At 35.1% G+C, this 10,524-nt stretch overlaps 1 long non-coding RNA gene across 1 annotated transcript in view; it reads right to left on the reverse strand.

Annotated features, from left to right (window-relative positions):
• Positions 1 to 2,812: 2,812 nt before the first annotated feature.
• The window catches only part of LOC109533551, a 58,692-nt gene continuing 50,980 nt past the window's right edge, over positions 2,813 to 10,524 (reverse strand). The window contains exon 2 of the long non-coding RNA XR_002171540.2: positions 2,813 to 3,436. This is a non-coding gene — a long non-coding RNA (uncharacterized LOC109533551). The remainder of the gene's footprint in view (positions 3,437 to 10,524) is intronic.

The raw sequence follows: 10,524 nt of genomic DNA on the forward strand, positions 1-10,524 counted from the left end.
CTTCGAAAACCTTTTTTGGTTTTTGTTCTTTTTTATGTGAAATGCATAATTGAATTTCTCTTATTTAAATATATAATTATATAATAATAGATAATTTTGAATTTGTTTGTTATGCATTTTGTTATTTATAATTTTCCTGTGTAGTTTTCTCTATATTTAACACGTTCTTCAAAATCTAGCCTCAAAAACATTTTTTGTTAAAAAAAAACAATAGTTTTTCTCAACCAAATATATATCAAAACAAAATAAACTATTGGATGAAAAAACTCTCTGTTCATCGCGACATTCTATAAAATGAGTCTGTTTGAGATTAGTTTTCTGGTAAAGAAGCTAAACTGGAATTTGTTTTCATTTGTTCAGTTGCCTTCGTGTTATACACTTTCTGGATGCAAATTTACCTCAAAAACTCTCTTTCCTCCAACAAAACATATGTGAAAGCAAAACTCTAAAATGGCTGAAAAAGCTCCAGTTTAAAACTAAAGCGAGTATCTTAGCAATAATTTTCAGAGTAAGCCGGTAACTGATGAGCCAGAAATAAACATTTACCGACAACCTTTTTAAAACAATAAAATCTTTCTATCCAGATCTGCTAGGAACTTGAACTTCGCTCACCCTATAGAAAACATTTCACGCCAAAAATCCTGAATATATCAATCAAGTCTTACAAAATCCTGTTTTTTTGTGCATCAACTTTCAGTCCAGAATTTTTAGGAGTTGGCGCAGAGCTACGCAACTGGCTTGGTGCGCCAACCCAACGCACCGGCGTAGTAACTCAGTTCCGTTGCTGGAAAAATGTTGTTGTATTTTTTTACTTGTTTTTAGATTTTTTAAAGGTCATTTATTAATAATATTTTGAAATTGTTTTCAAAATTTCAGATCTTTCTAATTTTAGCTAAGTTACTCTTTCTTTTTCTCTCTGTCTAAAACTCAACTTTCTAAAATTTCATTTAAAAATGTTGATAGATTATCAGCAAGCTCAGTTTCGTTGCTGAGAAAATGTTGATGTATTTTTTTACTTGTTTTTGATTTATTTTAAGGGTCATTTATTAATAATTTTATTTAAATTTCTTCAAAATTTCAGAATTTTCCAGTTTTAGCCAAGTTACTCTTTCTTCTAAATGTTCAATTTTTTAAAATTTCACTTAAAAATGCAGAAAGTCTTAAGGTATTTTCCACGAAAAAGAATGAAATAAATTTCGAATCCTTAATCGCTTTGTAAAAAGAGTTGAAATCGCTTTTCAGCTTCGAATTTGGAACACAAATCAAATAATTTTCTATAAAAAAACAGACAGAATAAGCGAAAGTTGATAACAGATTATTTGGAAATCTCGTCACCTCCATTCCTCTGAAGACTGTAGAATTTCTTAAAAAATGCGGTTTTTTAGTTTTGACTGATTTTTTTTTTACTTAAAAATACTGACGACCTGGAGAACTTTTACGCGAAAAATGACGAGATCAATTTATAGCTTTGTAAAAAAGACTTTACCGTCGAATTCGGGACAAAAGCGAAAATAAATTCCTCCCGTTTTTCGAAGAAAACCATTAAGGTTTTCTCCAAAACCCATCACAAAACTAAAAGTTTTTAATCTAAAAAGCATTATTTTGTGACGATTTTCTTCTCTTCTGGCAATAATGGGGCCTTTTCAACCAAAAATGACAACATTAATTTTGCTAGAAATTCGCCTGATTCATCGGTTTGCAGGGAAATAAAGAAACCCCGTTTCAGCTTCGAATTTGGCATAAAAACCAAATAATTTAAAGTAATTACAATTATTTTGAAAAAACTACCAGAGCAAAAATTTACAAAAAAATATTTGGAAAATTCGCCGCCCTCACCGCTCTGAAGATTTTTAAAGTTTCTTTAAATTTTCAGGTCTTTCCAGTTTTAACAAAGTTTCTATTAAGCAATTCTTTCGACGCAAAAATCGCATTCTTTTATATTTTTACTTAAAATACTGACAATCTTCAGGTTTTTTCTGTGAAAAATTATAAGATACATTTTATTGGAACACTCGCGTTCTGAACCGCTTTGCAAGAATGTGTGGAAAACTCTTTGGAGCTTCGAATTACGGACTAAAGCCTAATAATTATTTTTGGGTGTTTTCCCAAAAATATTTCCCCGAACTGAAAAGGCCAAAGTTTAAAATCGTTTATTTGGAAAACGCTTAACTTAATTTTTAGGTCAATATTTCTAAACAACACTGTCTCTATACAAAAAAACCGCAGTTTTCCTAAGGATTTACTGTAAAATACTGACAAACTGAATCTTTTATGCAATAAAATAAAAGATCGATTTTACAAGAAATATCGTCGACTTTCTTTGGGCTCAGTTCTGTTGCAGAGAAAATGTAGATAATTTTTTTTAGTTGTTTGAACAAAGTAGTAAAACGTTACTCAGAGAAAATGTTGATCACCTTTTTTCAGTCGTGAAAATTCCAGTCTCGGGTCTCGTAAAGCTGTAATAAATTAATTTTAACTCCTTAACTGATGAGTTATTACTCGTTAACTCAGAGAGCGACAAAAACTCAATAGCGCAACTTAACACCCACCTAGTGAACCTTCTTGAAAGCTGATTTAAATTTTCTTCTTTGGCTCAATTATTTATTGATAATTTGCATAAAAGTAAGTAAAAAATGAGACTCGAAATAAAAGAACGGAAGAAGTTGCAAGATTCGAGTTAAGAAAAGCGTTCAAAAAATTGCAATAAAATCCGATGGTTACAAATATTGTGTAAGCACTCTTGGGGTCGATTCGTTGTTCAAACTTGTCCCTGTTACCCCTGAAAGGTGGAAAAACTTGTCAAATAAAACACTTTTCATGAAAAAAATCTGCATAATCATCTCCCTAACTAAAAACCGCAACTTAGACAGTAGGTAAGTACAAATTTACACTGGACTAGTGTCTGTAGCCTGACTGCTAAACGTCGCCATATACTTCAAAGAAATTGATTCTGGACTGGATTTACCATCCGCACTACCACGACGCGGAGGACAGAACAATTGCCGAAACACGCATGTGTAGCAGGCGAGCAAGGCTCCCACTATGCACCCGCCAACTGTTAAGGTAAGCACCACTTCCATGTAGTGCCACACGGGCATGGCCAACGCTAAATGTTCACCACGAAAAGTGTCTGGTCCTCTCCATTACACCCCCAAAGGTCTCGAAGCATGGCCACTCTGATCCTACACTTGGCTGATCTCAGTCGGCTGGCTGCTGATATGGGTCATGTATTTGAGGGAAATGGATTCAGGGCTGGGCTTATCGCAGTCCTGGTGCGGTTTCCTAGGACGGGGCGGGCAGCAGAGGTCCCTCAGAACGCAGGAGTAGCACAGGAGAAGGGAACCGACAATGCTACCCCCTACACACAGCGTGATGGCTACCTCCATGTATTGCCAGACGCTCATCTCATGTCATGGCTTGTCTTGGGCTCTGGATGCTGCAATCAAAGAAGATAAAGTTAGCAAACGCACCTACTAACTCAAATGCTCAACAGAACGGTAATGAATAAAAAGAGTTGCTACCATATTTAATCATCTTTAAATGTTGCAGGCTACTATTAAGGCCCAGTTCCACCCAGAGTGATTAAATTCTTGGCTAATTATCACAACAATTTCTTAATCACCACTTTAATCATGATTAAATTGTCATGCGTTCCACAACAAACATTTTAACTCCGGTCTCCAGTCTCATCGGGTAAGATCGTATTTCCTTTGAATCAACTGTTCTGATTGGTTCAAACAGCTGACAGATCAACTGAAATAATTTTTCCCCAAAATAGTGTTCACATGTCGCTTGAACTTTGATAGAGAAATATACTTTCTATTACGAAATACTTCTGCGTTGTCTCCCCAAAGGATTGTACTTTAATGTGAGTACAACCCAACACTGAAATATAACTTTAAAACCAGCTATTGCATAAACATTTACTTGTGCTGCACTTATTTCCCTTTTTGTAGATGGGAGTTTAATGTCATTTCGTGCTAATGTGGCTATTGCAGCAGTTACTCGATGTAAAATTCGATGTGCACTAGCTTTGTTTACTCAAAAAAAATCTCCAGCAGCAACAAGATGTGATCTAGTGGCCGATCGGGCCTTCTAACAACCTGAATGTAATTCTCCTAATCAGGCGATAATAAAACATCGTCATAAACAAAATCCAACATGTGTTTACTTTGAAAAATTATTTTTTCGTTATTGTGAGGTTATAATTCCACACTAATCGTGATTGTCGTCATCAACCAGCCATTTTAGGCGGTTAAGTTAACCACTGATTAAGTGTCCATAATCGTGGTTAAAATTATGGTCGAACGCAAATTGATGATTAAATAGTTTTAATCAATGATTAACATTTTAATCGGAGATGGTGAAACCGGGCCTAAGAGCGCAGCTTTTACTTAATCAGTGTTCGAAAATCCTCGCAATATCCCAGATGGCCGCAAATGACAAGTGCACTGACTAAATGTGCGATGCACCCAAAAAGCCGAAAACATCGCACTTCTACAGGGTGTTCCACCGAGAACCTCCGAAATTGGGCAGTGTGCCGAAGTCATTGGGGGCACGCGATCTAAAATATTAGGCATCAACTTTCCAATTTAAAATGGTGCATGTTCATTTTTGGTCTACTATTTAGAACCTTAGCGAAAATTGAGATTTAATTGATGTGTGTGTGTATCAGCCTGTAGTGTTCTATAGGGTGAGTGAAAGTTAAGTTGATGGCAGCTTTGGATTGGAAAGTAGAAAAGGAAAGTACAGCGTGTAGTTTTGGGTGCATGTTTAATGTTGTTCCGTCATTCACAGGCGTAAAAAAAATTGGGATTTCGTTTCATTCCAGTGAAATTTTCAGGATGCTTGGTCTATAGTGATTGCTATTGGGCGGGCAAAATTTAAGTTCATAGCTAGTCTGGATTGGAAGTTTCGATTTTTTAGAGCAGAGCGTACAGTTGAATCTGCATATTCATTTTTGTTCCATCCCGTACAGGCTTTGGAAAAATTCGGATTTATTTTCATTTGAGGAAAAATTTCAAAACAAATTTGAAAAAATTTGGATTGGAAGTTGATTTTTGTTAAGAAAACCGTTAACTCAACTGCACGCGGTGCATAAAAGTGTATTTTTGGTCCATCATTTAAAGAGGTAGCGAAAAAAATTCGAAATTATTTGCGATTTGAGTTAGGCCTGGGCAACACTGTGTTGAGTTGCGCTATTGAGTTGTTGCCGCTCTCTGAGCTAACGAGCTATGATTCATCGATTACTTTTTCTGAGTAACATTTTACTACTTTGCTCAAACAACTGATAAAAGTCATCTAGATTTTCTCTATAACAGAACTGAGTTCAAAGAAAGTCGACGAGCTTTCTTGTAAAATTAATCTCTTAATTGGTTTGCATAAAAGATTCAGTTTATCAGTATTTTACAGTAAAACGTTAGGAAAAACGCGGTTTTTCTGTTAGAGACAGTATTATTTAGAAATATTGACCTAAAACCGTAGTTTCCAAGAGTTTTCCAAATAAATGAGTATAAACTTTCGCTTTTTCAGTTCGCGGAAATACTTTTGGAAAAACACCCAAAAAAAATAATTACGGATTTGTCTGTAATTCAAAGATGCAAAAAGTTTTTTCCAATTTTTTGCAAAGCGTTTAAGTGTTCCTATAAAATGTATGTTATAGTTTTTCACAGAAAATACCGAAATATTGTCAGTAGTTTTAGTAAAACTAAAAAATAATGCGCCTTTTGCGTAGAAAGATAAATTATTTGGTTTTTGTGCCACATTCGAAGCTCAAACGGCGGTCTATATTTTCTTGCAAACCGATAAATAAGGCCAATTTTCTACCAAAATCAATTTTGTAATTTTTGGCGGAAAAGATCCCATTATTGCATTATTGTCAGAAACTAAAATATCTTCAGAAAATAATGCTTTTTTGCGTTTTCGATTAAAAACTTTTAGTTTTATGATGGGTTTTGGGAAAAATCTTAACGGTTTTCGGGGAAAAACGGATGGAAGTTATTTTTTGGTGTTTGTCCCGAATTCGACGCTGAATTCTTTGAACAGATTTTTACATTCAAATTTTTACAAAGCTGTAAATTAATCTTGCAATTTTTTGCGTAAGAGTTCTCCAGTTCGTCAGTATTTTTAAGTGAAACTCTTCAAAATAGAGTGAGTTTGAGTAGAAAGTAAAGAAAAAAAATTAAATCATAACTAAAAAAACACATTTTGAACAACTTCTACAGTCTTCAGAGGTGACGATTTTTCCAAATAATCTGTTATACACTTTCGCTTATTCTGTTCGTTTTTTGATAGAAAATTATTTAATTTTTGTTCCAAATTCGAAGCTGGAAAGGGGTTTAAAAACTTTTTACAAAGCGACAATGAATTCTAAATTCACACGACGGATTCAAAATTTATTTCATAATTTTTCGCGGAAAATACCTTAAGGTTGTCAGAATTTTTAAGTGAAAGTTTAGAAACTGTTAGAAGGGCCAGTACCTTAGCTAAAACTGAAAAATTCTAAAATTTTGAAGACATTTTAAAATTATGTATAATAAATGATCCTTAAAACAAATCTAGAAACAAGTAAAAAATGCATTAATATTGTCTCAGGAACGGAACTAATTGCGCCGGTGAGTTGGGTTGGCGCACCAAGCCATTTGCGCAGCACTGCGCGAACTCCTAAAAATTAACTGAGTTACCCAGGCCTAATTTGAGTGAAACCTGCAGACTTTTTCGCTGCAAGTGTCTTCTATATGGTGAGTAAATTTCATCTTTCTAGCGGCTCTGGACTGAAAGTGGATGGTTTTTAAAGGAGAACTTGCAGTTGAGTGCGAATGTTTTGTTTTGATGATGCGAATGAATTTTTTGCCCATAATTTTCAGCATTGGCAAAAAACAGGAGGAGGTAACTTTGAATGATATATTCAGAATTTTTTGCTTGAAATGTTGCCTATAGGGTGAGCGAAGTTCAAGTTCCTAGCGGCTCTGGGTTGAAAGATTTGATTTTTTAAAAAAGGTTGTCGGTAAATGTTTATTTCTGGCTCGTCAGTTACAGGCTTACTATGAAAATTATTGTTAAAATACTCGCTTGAGTTTTAAACTTGAGTTTTTTCAGCCATTTTGGAGTTTTGCTATCACATATGTCTTGTTAAGGAAAGAGGGCTTTTGAGGTAAATTTGCATCAAGAAAATGTATAACATAAAGGCAACTGAACAAATGATAGAAATTTCCAGTTTACTGTCATATCTATCTCAAACAGACTCATTCTATATAATGTCGCGATCAACAGAAAGTTTCTCTGATAAATTGTATGAGTATCGATCCAGGAGTATGTTCGCGCTTCTTATTAAACACCCTGCATGTACCGTGAAACCCTCAAACTGGAATCGTATAAAACTTTCTTAATCAACTCTGGGACCGTCCAGTTGTTCTTATGAAAGCAATCAGGTTTAGTTGGAGCGTTTTCCGTTCCAATGCATAGACTTTGACAATAAATCGGAATTTCCCTGCAGACGAAGCGTCGGTTAGTTCGAGCTGTGTCTTTTGCAGCAGTTTTGATTTAAAATATTCGGCGGAAAAGTTCCGGATTACATTATCGCATCGAGCTTGGCTCAAGTCCTCTACGGACAAAGTGACGAATAACGATCCTGCGGTGAATACTCTCATTTCGGGAAGAGCGCTTTATTTGCGCTCTCTTTTACATCTATCTGGAATCACGGCGTCTCCAGTTTGACGCCCAGTTATATGGAGGAATGGAGGAGGGCCGGGAGAAATTGCTGTCCCGCTGTGACTATGCATTCATTAAGAGCGCTTTGTCTGGAGCTGTAAAACGGTTTTATTTGCCCAAACTCAACAAGCGCAATTCGTTTTTGAGCTTTTTCAAGTTTCTTCAATTTTTCAGTTCGGCAATTTATGTGCTCCTGGAAAAATAACGAAGGAAATGGAGTTTTGCTAGTATCCAATAAAAGTCCAAATTTAGGGAAAACGCTTGCTTTAGTGCTAAACACAAAGCCAATTGTTTTAAATGACCGACGTTTTGCCCTTTTTATTTAGGCATCATCAGGCCATGTACCGCAGTGGCTCTGCAGTGGCGTGACTGCAGGGGTTTTCAGAACTTGGGCAATAACTGATTACTTCCGATTTACAATTTTTAGCTGTGAGTAGATTTTTCACGGTTCTTATCGTCGATTTTTTACACATTTAATTTTTTTTTCCAAAACGCAGATTCCTATGGAAAAACCTTGTCCCTGATGAAATGTCGCGACTGTTTAGATGTATCTAGTGATATTTTTTACAAGTGTATCTTGCAGATGGTAAAACAGTGGGATTGGCTTGTCCTCCTAAACCGGATAATAAACAATTTGCTACAATTTTTTCGAATTAATTCGATTTGCTAATTGAGTGTTTGATTCTGGAATTCGACTTAAATAGCGCTTTAATTTGCGTGTTTTTTGTTTTTTTTTAGCAAACGATAATTTAAGAAATGTTTTAGGTTTTACGCAAAATGGGAAAATTCAAGATGAATACGAGTCTTCAGAGCATCTCTTAGAGATGCGGTGTCTCTTAGAGACCCCTAGAACGAGTTCAGCTACGCAGCTCTAGTTTTCAACCCCCGATGAATTGAATACTTTTAGAAATGTTTTTAATTTTGACGCAAAATACGAAAATTCAAGAATAATATGCAAGTTTTCAGAACGGCTTTTAGTCTTTGGTTCGTATTTAGAAGAACCAGTTGAGCGACACGAAGCTCTATTTTCAATTTCCAGATAGAAAGTTAATTGCGTCCGTTCTTACATCAAGCAACATTTTAGAAGCTTTTCTGGTTTTCACGCAAAATGTGAAAATTGAAGGTTGATGCGAGTAGTAACACCGGCGCAGTAACTCAGTTCCTTTACCGGGAAAATGTTGATGACTTTTTTTCCTTGTTTTTAGATTTATTGTACGGGCCATTTATTAATACAATTTCTAACATTTCTTAAAAATTTTAGATTTTTCCAGATTTAGCCAAGTTACTCTTTCTTTTAAATGCTCAATTTTCAGGTTCCCTTAAAAATGTTGACAATCTTAACGCATTTTTCGCCAAAAATAGTGAAATAAATTTAGAATTAATTGTTGCTTTGTAAAAAGTTTTGAAATCCTTTTCGAGCGTCGAATTGTGAACAAAAATCAAAACAGAATAAGCAAAAGTTTATAGCAGATTATTTGGAAATCTCGTCACCACCATTCCTCTGAAGACTGCAGAGTTTGTTAAAAAAATTTGTTTTTTTTAGCTTGGTGGACTGAATTTATTTTTGCTTTACTTTTTAGTAGTAGTTTAGAAAATAAATTATTTCCGTTTTCCTGGAAAACCGTTAGTGTTTTCTCCAAAACCGTTGGCGAAACCAAAAGTGTTTAATCGATAACGCAAAACACCATTATGTTATAATGGTTTTCATCTTTTCGGACAATAATCGGGTCTTTTCAGCCAAAAATGACAAAATTAATTTTGCTAGAAAATTCGCCTAATTCATCGGTTTGCAGGGAACTAGAAAACCCATTTCAGCTTCGAATTTGTCACAAAAACCAGATAATTTTATTCAGTTTTTTACAGGTAAGTAATTCAGATTATCTTGAAAAAACGACCAGAGAGCAAAAGTGTACAAAAAATTGTTTGGAAAATTCGCCGTCGTCATCGCAATCGATTTTTAACGTCTTTTTAAATTTTCAGGTCATTCCAGTTTTAACAAAGTTTCTATTAAGCAATTCTTTCTACCCAAAAATCGCATTATTTTTTAGTTTTACTTAAAATACTGACACTTTTCAGGTCTTATCTGTGAAAAATTTTGTTGGAACACTCGCCTCCTTAACCGCTTTGCAAACATTTTTGACAGATCACAATCTTATCCTGTGTAAGTTATTAATGGAGTAGCCACGCAGGATCAGTGAACCACCGGTATATATAGAAAAATATAACATGGAATCACTGGAGTCAGACAGCACTCGGAAACTGTACGAAAACAGATTAACGCAAAAAATGAGTAAGATTGACCTCATTAACCAAAATGTTGAAACTTGCTGGAATGAAATAAAGAACTGCATACACGAAGAGTCCGAAGGATCCATTGGTAAAAGAAAAATCAACATCAATGCAATAAACTCCACTAAACCATGGTTCTGTGAAGAAGTGAAAGACCTCGCAGAAGTAAAGCGGAAAAGCTTTCTAACATACAGGCGCACCCTAACTCAGGAAAAATACAACGAATATATACAAATCAGGAACAGGGTCAACTCAAGGATTAAAGCGATCAAATGGGAACATTGAGACAAATTTATCAGCGACATGGATCATGACACATGATATAGTGTCCAAAGAAAAGTGTGGAGTATGCTTAAAAACAGGAAGAAACGCATAAACGAATACGTAAAGGTTAAAGGAGTCACTACTGGAGGTGTGGGAGGAATACAGAAAGCTGTATGCTGCCAAGGACACACATATGGCTAAAGCTCGGATTTAAAGACAAGAAAATTTGAAGAAAAAGGCGCCTATATAGGCAAGGATTTT

The sequence above is a fragment of the Dendroctonus ponderosae genome, unplaced genomic scaffold, assembly GCF_020466585.1.
Source record: "Dendroctonus ponderosae isolate FM_Combo_2020 unplaced genomic scaffold, Dpon_F_20191213v2 Dpon_F_20191213_1, whole genome shotgun sequence".
NCBI lineage: Eukaryota > Metazoa > Arthropoda > Insecta > Coleoptera > Curculionidae > Dendroctonus > Dendroctonus ponderosae.